Below are 6,000 nucleotides of genomic sequence, written 5' to 3'. Positions count from 1 at the left end.
GATGAAGGAAGGAAGGGTATTCTAGGTGATGGGCTCAAAATGAAGGCCAGAAAGACAGAATTGAATGCAGATATGTAAGGCTTTGAATGCCAGGATAAGAAACTTGTGAATAATTTAGTAATTCATGAAAGACATTTAAGACTTTAAGGATAGGTAGTGGCAGTGAATAAGTAAATCTTAAAAAAAAAAGAAAAGAAAAAGATGGAACAAAAGCAATTGCATGTGGTTAAAGAATGTGGAGGTGGTGGGACGCCTGGGTGGTTCAGCAGTTGAATGTCTGCCTTTGGCTCAGGGCCTGATCTGGGATTCTCAGGATCAGGTACCCCATTGGGCTCCCTGCATGGAGCCTGCTTCTCCTCTCTCTGCCTCTGTCTCTGCCTCTCTTTCTGGGTCTCTCATGAATAAATAAATAAAAAAATTTTTTTTAATAAAATCTTAAAAAAAAAAGTATGGAGGTGGTAACAATATTTAACAGTAAAGCAAAGAAGGGAATTAGGGCAATGAAGAGGAAGCAGCAGAGGATTTTTTTTTTTTTTAAACAGGAAGGGTTCAAGCATATTTTCAGAAAGGACAAAGGGCTAATTGAGAGACACTAAAAATTTAATTATCCATTTTAAGGAGGAGATAATAAAAGAATTAAAGTCTCAGAGGAGATCATTAGATCAAGAGGGAGAGAGGCAGGCAGGTTGGAGGGGAAATATACAGAGAGAGTTTGAAGGAGCTAAACATTTAGGGAAGTCACATTGAATGGCCTTTTTGTTTCTTTTCTTTTTAAGATTGTATTTATTTATTCATGAGAGACACACAGAGAGAGGCAGAGATATAGGAAACCTGATGAGGGACTCGATCCCAGGACCTAGGGATCACACCCTGAGCCAAAGGCAAATAAATGCTCAACCACTGAGCCACCCAGGTGCCCTATTGGCTTTGCTTGTCTAAGGCCAATCTTTTGAAAATAAAAAAGGGTGGGATAGAGAATCTAGGAAAAAGAGGGGTAGAAATAGCACTATAGGAAATAGCAATGATTCAAGGAATAGATCAGTAGGAAAGATCTGAGATTAGATAGGTATGAATTTGTAATAGTCCTAATCACCATGGCTTTGGTCAATAACTCTTGACTGCCTTGGAATGGAGAAAACAGACATCCTGTTAACAAGGGCAAACGACTAGAAAAGAAGGAATGGTGGAAGGACAATGAGGAAGTCTAGATTGGTTTGTTGAAAATTCTGGCCATGGCATCTAGGCTCTTTAGGAAAGACAGAATAGAAAGGAGATGAAGAATTGGTCATGACACAGATGAAACTCAGATTTAGTGGGAATGACAGAGAAAGGCAGAAAAGTAGGAGGTTGCAGTGAGAGGGGAGTTTTAAGGTCTATCTAGGAAGGTGGAGAAATTATAGGTTATGATGAGCTCCTATAGTTAAAATTGATGGCAGATATGGCATGGCTATAAAGTCACTGACTTTGATGTATTCAAGTAAATGTGGAATCACAAATGAAGTCTCAGAGCATAATGATAGGGAAGGAGGTTAGGATAGGGTAACTGTGACCCCTATTTTGGGAATGAGCTATAAGTCTCCAATATATGTATTTAAATATGTAAGGCACCACATTGTAATACCTACAATATTAGGTAAATGTGTACAACACTTACCAAATGACTTGCATTTGTAACTGTTTAAAAGATCATTCTGGCTGAACTGGTCAAGGAATGTTTCAGACCAGGTAGAACCTAAACTGGGACAATAAAGATGATTAGGAAGGTTGGAGATTGGCAGGGGAGGGAGGAAAGGAAGACAATTTAGAGGACTACCTTATGTTATTAAAATTTAGAGGGTCACTGAAGAAAAGGGAGAGAGAAACTATAGCAAGAGTTACAACTTCCTAGAGGAAGAGATATCCTACTGATTCAATCTGTATTTTTGAAGAGCTCCCTAAAGACTGTCTACAGATAAGGTTGATCTGGGAACCTGTGTAAAAGCAGCAAAACATGAAGTTGTTTAGGTTGCTGAGGTCCTGAGGAGACTAGTAAATCATGCTAAAGTGTTGGGGTTTCATGAAGACAAAGGGGAACCTGATTTCAAGCAGAAAAGTTATCGTTAGACTTGAGATTTGAAAAGATTTAACTGAGGTAGCTGCATGGAGCGTAGACTTGAGGGAAAGGGGAGGCCAGCTGGACCTCAGACTGTGGTAGCCCAGACAAGACTTGAAGAGGCCTTATCAAAGACACAGGCCATGTGAATAGAGAGGAGCTGAAAAGACAAATGATGTAGGGAATAAAGATGAGGACAGAACCAAGGATGAATCCTAGGTTCCTGAGTGAAGTACCATTTACAGGAAAGCAAATCCAAAGAGAAGAGCAAATTGGAGGAAATAAAGAGAAACGGGGACTGAACTTCCTACCTTTCAGGTTTTTTTTTCTTGCCTATGTCTGAATTTTTCAGGTCAGTACCTAAATCTGTTCAGAGTATGAGATGGGATATCTGGGAATAACACTGTAAAATTTGTCAGTGCTTTAGCTACATTTTACGGAAGAATGGACATTAAAAAAAAAAAGTGAGACTGCAGAAATATCTGCATTTAAGACCTAGACTATTAGCACCCTCTGATGGGCCAAATTGAGAACATCAGGAAGTTAAACAAGCTCTATCCTTTCCTTGCCTCCTTTACAAACTTACTCTTAGGGCAGCCCCAGTGGCTCAGCAGTTTAGCACCGCCTTCAGACCCAGGATCCAGTCCAGAGTCCACGTTGGGCTCCCTGCATGGAGCCTGCTTCTCCCCCTGCCTGTGTCTCTGCCTCTCTCTGTGTGTCTCTCATGAATAAATAAATAAAATCTTTAAAAAAAAAAAAAAAAAAAAAAAAGAATGGGCCTGAAGCGTAGCCTAGGGAAAAGTAGCTAAGTGAGCAGAATAATACAGTGTTAGAGATAATTTTCAAAAAAGGAAAATGATGGAATAAGGTGTTAAAGGAGAATCTGAAGAGAGACACATACATAGACAATTAAGAATGCTGAACTGAACTTACTAGCTAATAGAGGTAAAATTAGTATCTACAGCACATACAATGTTTAGGATGAGCATTTTCACAGGGTGGTAAGCAATTGTATCTCACAGGAAGAAATTCAGTTGTCTATGAATAAGAATCATTTGCATTGCCATCAGTTTTCTCAACTTAGAAATTGTAAAATAGTTCAAAGACACCAGAAGATTCTGAAGATTCCTCTAGACAATACCCAACAATGTCTTTGCTCATTTCAAAGTCTTTTATAATTTTTCCCATGAGAACAGAAAAGCCTCTCTTTTCATAAATACCTCACCTTGGCCTTCCATTGCCAAGTTCCATTGAACTTGCATTAAAGTGCAAATATATTGCCTGGAAGATACCAAATCAGCTATTATCAGTTGCCATTTTACACTTGGGTTAAGTAATCAGATAAAATTCAACTAACAGCTACAGTGTGAAATACTGGCCCAGGGAAGGCCTAGAGAAAATAACAGAAAAGGAAGAAAATGTACCTAGTGTTAGCTACTGATAGTGGCTTATTCTTTTTTGTAGTTTTTGTATTTAAAAGGGTATTCAGCCAAAAGGGGATAATTACAACCCAAATGAATGGATCACTAATGAAATTTAATGTGCTACCTAAGACTTGTGAGGGAGAGTTGAAGCAGAGGGCTTTCAACCTTTCAACCCTGTTAATGGAGGTGGGGTGGAGAAAGAGGCAAGCTTAAGAAGAGTATCGCAGTTGGGGTTCTTGGACAGCCAATCAGGTAGCAGATTCTCTTTCTTCAAACCTCAGTTTTCCCTCCCTTCTCATCTTCATTCCCCCTTCTCCTTTCCCTCCTCCCTTCTCTTCCTTTTTCATTTTAGATTGTCTGGACCTCTCCTTTCCAACTTCTTTTCCTCCACTAGGCTTTTTCCATTTATCTGAAAAACCTTTAAGATAAAAACAGTCAGTGTTGTTGGAAGTTACCCTCTGAGGTTAATAACTGGGAGGGAGTACAAGGAGGGTTTCTGTTTCTTGCCTTTTTTTTTTTTTTAAGATTTTATTTATTTGTTTTTAAAAGATTTTATTTATTTATTTATTCTTGATAGACACAGAGAGAGGCAGAGACATAGGCAGAGGGAGAAGTAGGCTCCCTGCAGGAAGCCCGATGTGGGACTCCATCCCAGAACTCTTAGGATCACACCCTGAGCCAAAGGCAGATGCTCAACCACTGAGAGACCCAGGTGTCCCCAGGTTTCTGTTCCTTAATCTTGGTGCTGGTTACATGGGTGTGTTCAGTTTGTGAAAACTGAGCTGTACACTTACTACACGTGTACTTTCCTGTAAGTATATTTCAATAAAAGACTTTAAGCTAAAACAAAACAAACAAACAAACAAATCCTCATTTAAGGTTTCACCTGTTTTAGGGAAGTGAGTGGATAGTAAAAGGGGGTATAGAGGAGTGTAGGAAATGATCTTCATATTTTTGCTCACAATCACCAGCCACTGTTCCCAAGGTCTCATTTGGCTTATTGACAAGGGGCAGTAGCAGTGGGAATGGAAAGGCACAGAACCATATTAGTTACCTTAAACATACAAACAAAAAGACGGAATAAATTATACACAGAACAAACTGGGAGAGGTTTGGGGGATGGGCAGAATAGATAAAAGGATTAAGAGGTACAAGCTTCCAGTTACAAAAAAGTCTCAGGGCAGAAAAGTACAGCATAGGGAATATAGTCAATATATTGTAATAACATTGTATGGTGACACATGGTGACCACATTTATGGTAGTGAGCACTGTGTAATGTATAGAATTGTTGAATCATTATGTTGTTCACCTGAAACTAATATACATTTATGTCAACTACACTTCAATTAAAAAGCCATGTTTTGTTTTGTTTTTTAAGATATTGTTTAGTGAGGGGGAGAGGAAGAGCGATCATGCACCAGGGGAGGGGCAGAGGGATAGAGTGAGGGAGAATAGCAGAACTCTGTGCTGAGCCTGGAGCCAGACTTGGGGCTCAACTTCAGGACCCCGAAACTATGACCTGAGCTGAAACCAAGAGTTGGATGCTCAACTGACTGAGCCACCCAGGCCCTCCCCAAATCATCTATTTTTAAAACATGTCTTGTATTGCTTTAAGCACTTTAAAAATAAGTATTGCTCAGTCTTCTATTTCTCTTATTTATTTGAGAGCACGAGCACCACTGGCAGAAAGAGCAGAGGGAGAAGCAGGGAGACCCTGTTGGGCTCCCTGCTCAGTGGGGAGCCTGCTTCTCCCTCTCCTCCCGGCTCATGCTGTCGCTCTCTCTCTCTCTCAAATAAATAAAATCTCAAAAACAAAACAAAAGAATACTTTTTAAGACAAAAACTGAGGAATTTTATGTGCAGCAGATATGCTTTGTTAGAAATAGTAAAAGAAGTTAGAAGCAAAATGATATGTCAGAAACTCAGTTTTATATAAAGAAAAGATCAGTGAAGGAATAAATGAAGATAAACAAAAATGGATAATTTGCTAATTTTAAAAAACTTTGTTTACAACTTGAATATATTCCCTTAGAATGGTATCTTTTAGAAATCTAAAGATATGTGAAAAACACACACATTTACACACAAATTCCAGCACATGACAAATTATTTTCTACATGCTGTTCCCCTGCCTTGAAACAGCCTCCGTTCTTCCTCGTCAACCTGAAGATTCTTCAAGACTGAGATTAAGTGGAGGCAGGAGAAAGCAGTGGTTAAAAGCATGTGTCACTTAAGCTCTGCATTGTGTCCTTAGGTAAGCCTTAATTACCTGAATTTTCTTTAAAATACCTTTATAGGATTTAGTGTTGTGAGAAATAAATAACATATAAAGCAGTATAGTACCTCACAAATGCTCAGTACAGGCACCTGGGTGGCTCAGTCAGTTGAGCATCTGCCTTTGGCTCAGGTTGTGATCCTAGAGTCCTGGGATGGAGTCTTGCTTCCAGCTCCCTGCTTAGCGGGGAGTTGGCTTCTCTCCCTCT

Source organism: Canis aureus, chromosome 12 (assembly GCF_053574225.1).
Source record: "Canis aureus isolate CA01 chromosome 12, VMU_Caureus_v.1.0, whole genome shotgun sequence".
Classification (NCBI taxonomy): domain Eukaryota; kingdom Metazoa; phylum Chordata; class Mammalia; order Carnivora; family Canidae; genus Canis; species Canis aureus.
The sequence above is the reverse complement of the archived record's forward strand: the minus strand, read 5'-3'. Positions refer to the sequence as shown.